This window comes from Crocodylus porosus, unplaced genomic scaffold, assembly GCF_001723895.1.
Source record: "Crocodylus porosus isolate Cpor-Errol unplaced genomic scaffold, CroPor_comp1, whole genome shotgun sequence".
Lineage (NCBI taxonomy): Eukaryota > Metazoa > Chordata > Crocodylia > Crocodylidae > Crocodylus > Crocodylus porosus.
This window is the reverse complement of record NW_017728937.1, coordinates 3,692,197-3,703,536: the sequence shown is the minus strand read 5'-3', so window position 1 is coordinate 3,703,536 and position 11,340 is coordinate 3,692,197.

Sequence of the window (11,340 nt, the reverse complement as noted above, 5' to 3'; positions counted from 1 at the left end):
TCTCGGGTCTGGAGGGAATGAGGCATCCAAAAAGCCGCGGCAGCTGCGGCAATAAGGCCGATAGTAATAATAATAATAATAATTCCAGGGGGAAAAATGGCGGATTAAAATCCAAGATGGCGGCGCGGCGGCGGCCGGAGGGGGAGGGGGCACCCAGAGATCCCTCCGCCGGTGCCGCGAGAAAGAGTCCCCCCAGCCTCCCTCACGCAGACCCCACGGGAAGCGTCGCGCCCGGCAGCCCTCGCCGCCGCCTTCTCCTCGTTGTCGTCGTCGTCGTCGTCCTTCCTTCCCCGCGACCCTCTCGCCAGCTCCTGCCGGGGCCGCTCGGCGCCGCTGCTTCCTCGCCCAGCCAGGAGAGGCGCCTCCTGCCTGTGTGCTCAGAGACAGCGGCGGCGGACGCACACCGCGCCTCGATATCGGACGCGTCGCGCGGCGGAAGGATACGCCACCAAAAAAAACAAAAAACAAAAACCCCTCCCGGCCGCGGCTTGGCTTCACTCCGTCCCACGCAGCCCCGCCGGCCCGGCCCCGCCACGGACTCACTACACAGCTCCGCGCCCCTGTGTTCGCTCTCCCACCGGGCGGAGGGATTCGCGGAGAAACGAGGTCCGTTTGGCCCACCGCTTCAGGAGTGGGGAGGCGATGGAAAAAAGTCCCGGCGCGGCTCAACGGGAGGAGGGATCCCTCCGCCTCCGCCTGGTCTTTAAATGCGGGCAGCCGCTGCTGGTGTAGAGGGATGTCCAGTGGTCATTCGTATGTTCCCTTCTCGTGCGACGTCCCAAAGTCCTGTAGCCCCTGAGAAGGGGCTCGGGCTCCTCACAGCCGGGGCCCCACCCCCGGGGGTGGGTGCAGGACTATCCTCCCTGAGAGAAAGAGGGATGGAGGGAGACTCCCTCAGGTAGGGGAGAGGGGTGCCCCTTGCCACCACCTGCTGTTGGAGCCCTCCTGAGGGCCCTGGGGTTCATTTAGGTGTCTCCTTTCCACAGGAGGGAAAGAAACCCATCTCCCCCCCCAGCAGCCTGGGGAGGCAAAAAAATTCTTGCCCTCATGTGTTTTAGTGACCCCGGAAAAAAAGAAGCGAGGGAAAATCCGTCCGGTCCTAACAGGATTGTGGCGAAGACAAGGGCTCTCAGGAAAAGCCAAGCACAAACTTTTCCCCCTGCTGAGCTTGGCACCGGGATTGTGCATCATGCTGGTTTTTGGCTGCTGCTCCTTTCGTTTCCCCTACTGTGGCAGTTCTCAGTTGGGCTGCCCCAACATCCTTTCGAGGGTGCCGCAGGGCACCAAGCAGCGTTGGTGCTGTGGGATGCACCAGTGTGACTTGCAAGATTAAACCCAGAGGTTTCAAATGGGAATAAATGGTATAAAACCTGCTCTGCCCTGTTGCGTGCTTCCCGAGTTCTCTGCAACAGATCTACTCCAGTATTTTCCTTTAGTCAAAAAAGTTAAAACTAAGACATGGTGCTTTTGACGGGGTGCCTCCAGGCTGAAAAGACTGAGAATGGACCCCTGTGCTATTGTATGAGCTCCAGACGCAGGTTACAACATGGCGTGTTTTGTAGTGCCACTTGCGGTATTTTTATAAGTGTTTCAGGTGGCCTTTGCAATGTTACTTGATGGAGAACTTGTTTTTACAAAAAGCAAAGCATGTGCTACTAAACCGCCTCGTGGCAATGCCTCAGCAAGTGTACTGAGCGCTTCACGTGGTCCTGGAAAAAGTAAAAGAAGCAAAAATCTAAGGATATTTAACAAACTAATGTAATTGGGGAATTTTGTTTTAAATCTCAGCATGCGTTATGTAAGCTGGAAGGTATCTGGAACTGGTACCTGTCCTGACAACAAGAAAATCCCAAATTTAGCAACAAGAAATTGATTCCTAAGCTTTGAGAGTGTGGGACAAACGATTAGCTCAGAATAAGGCAGACTTTTCCTGTCAATTTAAACCTCTAAAAAGAGGAATTTAAAAAAGGAAGTGAAGGTGCATCCTTTGTGATTGCATCACAGGTGGGGGATACTATAATTGGAGTAAGCAATATTTATAAATTGACTCTTTTGTAAGCATCTCAGAGCAGCCAGTATGTTTTATAAACAAAGGCTCCCCAAAATGTTATGGCATAAGGTTTTACAGAAAGTACTGAATTTAAGGTACAGACAGGCTGGAAGATGATGGCTTCACCATTGTCTGCAAAGGGGATATGCCATCATTCCAACAATGAGTGGCCAGCCACTGTTGTAGCCAAACCACTGCAAACAATGGAGGTCAAGTCCACCCCTACAGAGAGACTCTTGTGGGTGAGCTGTTGAGAGAACCAAGGTTAAGCTTGAAAAGATGTCAACCTTGGAAATACACACTTGTCTGAAATGGATTTTGCCTGCTATTGTGACAACACCCACAATTATAACAAAGATTATGGGGAAAGATGATTATTTTGCGTTGTTTATGTGTTTCATTGCTTCTGCCTCTGCACCCGAGTCAGCTTCTGTCTGCAGGTCTTTCATACAGCACTTAAGCACGTCAACAGGGAAGAGAACATTTTTCAAAATAAGAAAGTTTGATGGTAACACAATAGAAATAGGAAGGGGCTGAGAAGTAAATGACGTGTTAAATTACTTTTAGCTGTTTAAGTTGACAAGATTTCAATCTGACAGTGTGCCTTTAAGGCTGACATACCTATTTGCACACATTTGTGAAAAAACAGTTTGAGCAGACCAGTTTTCTGAAAGTGTAAACCCAGAGATCTAATTCCATTTTCTATTGTTCATGCCCCATAAGTGTTTTTCAATATTAATTTTACTTTGTAAGTTGATAGTAGGCATATCCTTTGTAAGATGTGAAGAGTTTCAAAACTGAAAAATGCTATTTTAGCCATTGGGGAAGAGAAGGGGAAATGCTTCAGATTTTCTTAAAAAGGGAAAGCCTCCTTTATTCATATACTTATTACTCAAAATGGCTATGACTGTTTTGCAGTCTTAGCTAAAGAGTTTGCTCTGAGGCCATGGCATTGAAAGATCTATTATACTTGCTGTTTAATCGATAGTTCTAATTCAAATGGACATTGACAGAATAAAAATATTTAAATTGTCTTCAATTCTTTAGTAGGTTTGCTATCAACTTAACTAAATATTTTTAGTTTAATTAAATACACCAGTAACCATTTGTTCTATTTATTGACTTGATATACTTCTCTCACCTTAGGCAATGGATTGGTCTTGTCATTTGTATATTCATATTCATATATATATGAATATGAATATACAAATGAATTTATATTTATTCATATTTTCTGCATCTTATTTGCTAATAATAAGGTGTGCTTCCTCAGTCTCTGTTCCTGGCAATGTTTTCTCTTAAACAATTTTCTTTGCAAATATGTCATTATTAATACATTTGTATGCAAATTCAGTTTTGCAAAAATATTTCTTTTAAAAGCCAAGGGTGTTGTGACGGGGTTTTGTCCTCGGCCCCTATGGCCCCTAAATTGAAACAGTGGGTTTTTAATTGAAATCCATTGTTTCAAGTTTTTCTTCACATTATGGTGTGGGACCCAATCCTTATTTTTTTTTTTTTTTTTTGGAGCTGGAGCCTTCCTGCAGCTGGGGGCAAACTGCTGGTGGGCTGAGTGGCCCCTGAGCTGCAGGGGGGGCCCAGTCCTACCCTCCATGGCAGTGGTGCCCCCCCAGGGCTGCCCAGGCAGCCTGCTAGCAGGCCAGGTGCTGCCTCTGCTCAGAGGCAGCACCCAGCTTGATCCAGCTCTTCCCTGAGCTCACCCTGGGAGCAGTGCCTGGTGGGCTTCTAGCAGGTGGGCTTGGGGAACACTTGGATCAGGTGGGCCACTGCCTCCAAGCTGGGGCAGCACCCAACCTGCCAGCATCCTTCCCAGCCAGTCTTGGGGGCACTGCCACCACAGAGGACAGGACCGAGACCCCCCCCCTGCAGCTCAGGTGCTGTTCAGCACACTGGCAGCTTCCTCCCTGTGCCCCCACCCCCAAAGCTGCAAGAGAGGCAGGCAGGCTCTACTGGAAGAAAAAAAAGGATCAGGTCCCTTGCTGCTTCTGCCTTCGGCAGGCTCCTGCCGCTGGTAGGATGGCTGGGACCACCCAGGAATGAGCTGGCTTGTCCTTGGGGTAGTGTGGGAAAGCGGAAGGAGGGCCGCTAGGTTTGCTGGCAGCCAGAGAGGGTGGTGAGGGCGGTGTATGGGGCACTGGAAGCCCGGGTGGGTTCGGAGAAGTCTTGGATTGGGCACCCCCAAGCTGGGGCAGCATCTGGCCAGCTAGTAGCCTGCCTCAGCTTCCAGTGTTCGGAGCACCATCCCTGCCACTTTCTCCAGCTGCCAGCAAACCCAGCCACCCTCCTGCCACCTTCCTGTGCTGCCCCAGCCCATTACCAGGCAGCCCCAGGCATCCTGCCAGCTGCAGGAGCCTGCTGAAGGCAGAAGTGGTGAGGTGCCTGTTCCTTTTGCATCCAAATGTAGTTTAGTTTGCAACAATGCAAACTCATTTTAAACCCCCAAACTCTTGAACATGTACAGTGTGATGCCATTAAGCCACACAAAGTGACATTCCCATCACATGTACATGGTAATGGCATCACATGTACAAGCCATTACCATGTACATGTGAGCCTGAATTTTAGGAACTCCGTTTAAATTAATAGGGCTTTGTGCAGGCAAAAATTTCTGTCCATGCAACTCCAGTTTTTAGATGCATTCCAAAGTTCAGAAATTCCCTATTGAGAAAAAATAAATAGTGTAATTGCACCTTCTTATGCCAAAACTGAAAGACTTAAATAGGATGGTAAAAGTAATTTTGAGAGCTATGAACACGTAAAAAGAATTGAAAGTAACACTTCCCCCTTAATAGCTTAACTAGGCCACATAGGCATTTGTTTTCGTGCTTACTTTTATTTTGCATTACTTTTATTTGGTCCTGGTTAGAACAGTTTTAGAAATGTAAGCCTTGTGAGTGCTTACATGCCAATAACAAAGCCTGCTTTTCATATGTCCCATGCTATTTTACTACATGTACTGTGCAGTGGTGCACATTTATACAATGAAAGTTTTAAAACGTGCATTGGATTTCCAGCAGTGGTGCACACTGAAAGTTAGGCATCAACAATAATTGATACATTATCTCCTCTGTGTGTGTATGTGTGTATACACACATATCCACCCTTTAGGCACTCTAATCTTTTGTTGGGGTTATATATTAGCTTGTATTGTAATCAAAATTCACAGATTTAGCTCAAATGGTTTTAACTGCTGGTTACTTCTTGCACCAGACAGTACTTTCTTTGACCATGTGTAGGTTCAAAAAAAGGACTGCTGAGCAGAGAGGGGATCCACCAAAGAAGGGGGGGGATGGGCTTATTTACTCCTAGATTTGCTATTCAAGTGAGTCCAAGTGAGGAGGTCTTTAAAGTAGGTTTGATGGGGTCAGAAGACAAAAGTCCACAGACAAATAAAGAGCAGCCCTAAAGGCCTGAGATTAAGAGGAAATGTAACAAATATCAGCATGGTTGTATGATGAAAACTAGCAAGGCAATCAGTTAGTCATCTAACATACCTATACAATAATGCAAGAGTTATGGGGAATAAGCAGGAAGAACAAAATTCCTAGTAGTCACACAAACCTGTACCTTAATTGGGATACCTGAGACATGATGGGATAGTTCACACAACTGGTTTATTGATGTGGATTGATATAGCTTGTTCAGCAAGGACAGCCAAGGAAAAAAGGGAGAGGATGGGACTTTGTATATTAATTAAAGATATATAAACTTGCTTTGAGGTCCAAAACAATATGAGAGGCAGATCAGTGGAAAGCCTCTGAGTTATGGGAAAAAAGAGAAAAAGGACAACATCATGGTGTTGTGGTAGATATAGATGCATTGTAGACCACCACACCTGAAAATAAAGAATGAGAATTTTTTTTAAACACCTGAAGCATGCAGAAAGCAGGTCTTAGTGTTTAGACAGGGCTTTAATTATCTGTTGAGAAGATAATAGCAGTGCGCAAACAGTGCAGCAAGTTCTTTGTGTTGTGAACAACTTTTTGGTACAGCTGGTGAAGAGAATAGCTAAAGGTGAGGCTCTTCTCATTCTCCTGGGTGAAGTTACACATTACACTTAGACCATACTAATGGCATTTAAAAGGGAAGTGTCCACATATTAAAGCTCATTAACTCACGCTGAATGCCCTCTGAACATCTCAAAGTTATGCCCCTTCAGGCACGTATTAACTCTGGGTCATGCCACCTAACTAACTTTACTCTGCTTTACAAAGACAAAATGGGCAATGTGCAGTCCTCCAGCATCCCAGGATGCATCTGTCCTAGTCCCCCCCCCCAGCAGGGATTGAGCTCAGATGTCCTGGCTCGTAGATACACCCCTGCTACCAGCCCTCTAGTGGCAAGTCAGAGTTGTGCAGGCAAGAAATAGTATTAATCCTTAATGTGTGACTGCTCATAGCGTGTTTTAACTTTACCACCACTTAACATTCCACAGATTTAGTATGGTCTAAGTGTAATATATAACTTCATCCTAAAACTTAGTTAGGGTATAATTGGTTAGGAATTTGAAGGTGGAAGACAACTTGGGTAACAGTGACCATGAATAACAGGGTTTATAATCTCTAGGTAAGGAAAATAGCAAAATAAAAGCATTGTATTTTAGAAAAATCCTTCCTGTTTATTCCCCTGGGCATCACACTTCAGGAAGGATGTAAAGAAGCTTGAGAGAGTCCAAAGGAGGGCTACACATATAATTAGAGGTCTGGAGAGCAGGCCACATGAGGAGAGGCTGAGAGACATGGGACTGTTCAGCCTGGAGAAGAGATGACTCAGAGGGGACTTGGTGGAAGCTTATGAGTATATAAGGGGTGCACATCAGGGCCTGGGGGAGCATCTGTTCACCAAGGCACCCCAGGGGAATATGAGGAATAATGGTCATAAATTGCTAGAGGATCAATTTAGATTTCATAGATTTCATAGCTCTTAGGGGTTGGAAGGGACCTCATGAAATCATCAGTTCCAGCCCCCCACCATAGGTGGGAAGTCAGCTGGGATCAAGTGACCCCGGCAAGAAATAAATCCAGCTGCTTTTTGAAGGAGTCCAGAGTAGGTACTTGCACCACCTCTGCAGGGAGTTTGTTCCAGACCTTGGACACACGCACCGTAAAGAAATTTTTTCTTATATCCAGTCTAAATCATCTTTCCAGGTATTTATGGCCATTGGACCTTGTTATCCCTTGGGAAGCTCTGGTGAACATATGTTCTCCCAGGTCCTGATGTACCCCTTATGAAGTTGTAGGCTGCCACCAAGTCCCCACTGAGCCTTCTCTTCTTCAGACTGAAGAGTCCCAAGTCCCTCAGCTTCTCCTTGTACAGCCTTCCCTCCAGGCCTTGGATCATAAGAGTGGCTCTCTTCTGGACTCTCTCAAGTTTCTCCACATTCTTCCTGAAGTGGGGGGCCCAATACTGGACACAATACTCCAGCTGCAGTCTCACTAGGGCCGAGTAAAGCGGTAGGATGACTTTCTTGGTTTTGCTTGAGATGCATCGGTGGATACACACCAGAGTTTGATTAGCTTTGTCTGCCACTGCATCACACTGGTGGCTCATATTCATCTTATCGTCAATCAAGACCCCCAAGTCCCTTTCAGTCATGGTGCTAGCAAGTGTAGCACTGCCAAGCCTGTAAGGATGATGAGGGTTCTTCCTATCGAGGTGGAGCACCTTGCACTTCTCTGCATTGAAGGCCATCCAGTTTTGGTCAGCCCACCTTGAAAGTGTGTCCTAGTCGGCCTGTATCCCGAGCCTGTCCTGCAGTGTAATGGCCCTCCCCTATAATTTGGTATCATCCACAAACTTAGCCAGTTCACATCGGACTCCCAAATCTAGATCATTGATGAAAATGTTAGAGTACTGGCCTGAGTACCAAGCCCTAAGGGACTACATGGGTAACCCTGTCCCGCATTGATTTGCTCCCTTCAACTAGTACTCTTTTGGTCCGATCCTGTAGCCTGTTGCCTAGCCATCACATTGTATGATGATTAAGGCCACAGTTCCCCAGATTAACCATGGGGACATCATGGGGAACTAGATCAAAGACCTTCTTGAAGTCCAGATAAATGATGTCCGCATCATCTTCACAAGCTCATTAACTCACACTGAATGCCCTCTGAACATCTCAAAGTTATGCCCCTTCAGGCACGTATTAACTCTGGGTCATGCCACCTAACTAACTTTACTCTGCTTTACAAAGATAAAATGGGCAATTTGCAGTCCTCCAGCATCCCAGGATGCATCCGTCCTAGTCTCCCCCGCTCCCAGAGCAGGGATTGAGCTCAGGGAAACCTACCAAACTTTGCACCTCTCTTTCAACTTCAAGAAGGCTAAAGTGCTGTATAAGCAGGCCCCAGGCCATGAATGTGACCCCCTGTAACAGTTTGGCACCCAAGGGCAGCTGTGATGCTCCCTAGTGGTCACCTTAACCCTGTCCAGATCCTGCTCCAGCCTTGCAGGGTCTCACCCTGCTTCCTCACCTGCTATGCCTTGGTGTTAAAGATAATGAGGGGAAGCTGTCCTCAGAGGCTGGTAAGCTCTGGGTGCTCTCTATCTGTACTCAGGTCTTCTCTTGGACCCAACCTGGCCCATCTAATTTTGGTTCTGACCCCCCTGCCCACAGTCTCATGGCCCTGGGGCTTCCAACCCTACTGGCCCAAAGGGCTAAATCCATGGCTTCTGTCCTCCCCTATAGCCACGCCCACGCCTCATGGATGTTATTCGGCCAGTGTTCTCTGCATTTGTAGGGGCCTCATCTCTGTTGGCTTTGGCCTACCTTTATTTTGGCTGCAGACCTCCAGCCCTGGCTCACTTAGTCTCGTTCAGCTTTCTGAGCCCTCTGTGTGTCTCAGGTCTCCAGACCCCTTGGCCCTATCTTATATTTCATAGATTTCATAAATTTCATAGACATTAGGGCTGGAAGGGACCTCAGAAGACCATCGAGTCTAGCCCCCCGCCCAAAGGGCAGGAAGTCAACTGGGGTCATAGGATCCCAGCAAGATAAGCATCCAATTTACTTTTGAAGGTATTCAATATAGGTGCTTGAACAACCTCCAATGGAAGGCTGTTCCAGACCTTGGGGGCTTGGACAGTAAAGAAATTCTTCCTTATGTCCAGCCTGAAACAGTCTTGCAGTAGTTTATAACTGTTCAACCTCATCATCCCTTGGGGTGCTCTGGTGAACAGATGTTCCCCCAGAAACTGGTGGTCACCCTTGATAAATTTATAGGTGGCCATCAGGTCACCCCTGAGCCTGCGCTTTTCCAGGCTAAAGAGCCCCATGGCTCTCAGCCTGTCGTTGTAAGGTCTGTTCTCCTGACCTCTGATTATGCGCGTGGCTCTTCTCTGGACTCTCTCAAGCTTCTCCACATCCTTTTTGAATTGTGGGGCCCAAAACTGGACGCAGTACTCCAGCTGCGGCCTCACCAAGGCCGAGTACAAGGGGAGAATGATGTCCCGGGATTTGCTTGAGAAGCATCTATGGATGCAAGCCAGTGTTTTGGTCTCTTTACTAGCTGCAGCATCGCATTGCAGGCTTATGTTCATCTTGTGGTCAGTGATGACCCCCAAGTCTCTTTCTTCCAAAGTGCTAGCCAGCGTAGCACTGCCGAGCCTATAAAGCTGCTGTAGGTTTTTCTTCCCAAGGTGGAGAACCTTGCATTTTTCAATGTTAAACACCATCAGTTTCTCATCCACCTATTTCCTGAGCCTGTCCATGTCAGCCTGGAACACCTGCCTGTCTTCTGGTGTGGATGCTTTGCCCCAAAGTTTGGTGTCATCAGCGAACTTGGCCAGTCTGCTTTTGACTCCAATGTTCACATCATTAAGGAAGATGTTGAACAATACGGGTCCAAGGACAGAGCCTTGGGGGACCCCACTGGTCACAGGGCACCATGATGATTGACTTCCATCAATTACTACCCTCTGGGTCCGACCACGGAGCCAATTTCCTAGCCAGCAGATTGTGGTGGGATTGTCCTAGCCCTCCACACCCTCACACCCTGGTTTAAGCAAGGCCATTCATGATCCCTCCTAGCCCTCACGCACAATTGCGGCCTCCTATCTATCCCTGATTGACACACCTGGTCCTCCAGTGTCACTCTGTGCTGGCTACATCATCCTCCTAAATCTCATCCTGGGTTCCTCAGGGACTCCACTCCCACCCTGGAGCTGCTACCTCTTGCAATTTCCCCTGGTACTGGTGCTGCTTGGGCTCCCCTGTGTTGCCACCCAGGCCAGCAGGAGTTCTGTCCACAGTGGGAGTCACAGCCAGATAACCCCTCTCGCTCAGGAGCTAGGCTTGGTGAGGCTTTGCCCTTCAAGTCACATAGCTTAACCCTCAACTTGTCCTCAGGTGTTGCAGCTTAGGCCCTGAGCCACATCCACTGCCTTCTCCCCTGGTGTTCTTTAACTCCTTGTGGGCTTCCTGGGCTGCATGTAGCTGTGCAGCTAGCCCCAAACCGGTCAGCTGCCTACTTAATTGCAGTCTTTTGGTGCTGGATCCCTACCTCTCAAGTAGCAAGGATTAGGGGGCCCTGCTACAGCCCCTCCCCACATTACCACTGAGGGAAAGACCCTGGAGGTAGTCGAGCAATTTCCCTACCTCAGTAACCTCCTCGCTCAGAAACGGAACATTAATGAGGCGATCCAGAACATGATCCAGTGCACAAGTGCTTCCTTTGGGAAATTGCTTTAGTGTGTCTTTATTCATCATGATCTCCAGAAAGATACCAAGATCTAGGTATTCAATGCAGTCATCATCTCTCCTCTCCTCTGTGGATGTGAAATGAGGGTAACCTACCATCATCATTTCAAGAGACCTGGAGAGGTATCACCCATGATGCCTCTGGAAAATCCTCCACATCAAATGGTAAGATTGCTGCATAAGCACCAGCATCCTTGCTGAAGCCAAAGTTACCAGCAATGAGCTGGTGATTCTCAAGCATCAACTTCACTAGATCAGACACCGTGTGCAGATGCACAGCTCTTGAGTCCAAAATGAGTACTCTACTCCCAGCTCAGTAATGGCCTGAGATCTTATGGTGGCCAAAGGAAATGCTACAGGGAAACATTGAAGGCATACCTAAAAAAACCAACATCATCAGGAGCTGGAAGGAGCTGGCTGTTGACCAACTCACAGTCCATTTCAAGCTGAAGTTTAGTCACAGCCTAAGATTTTGCAGCAGCCAGAGGAAACACTACAAGGACAATGAAGGTATACCCCAAAATGGACAGTGACATCAAAACAAGGAACTGGCTGCTAACTGGCTCCAATGGCC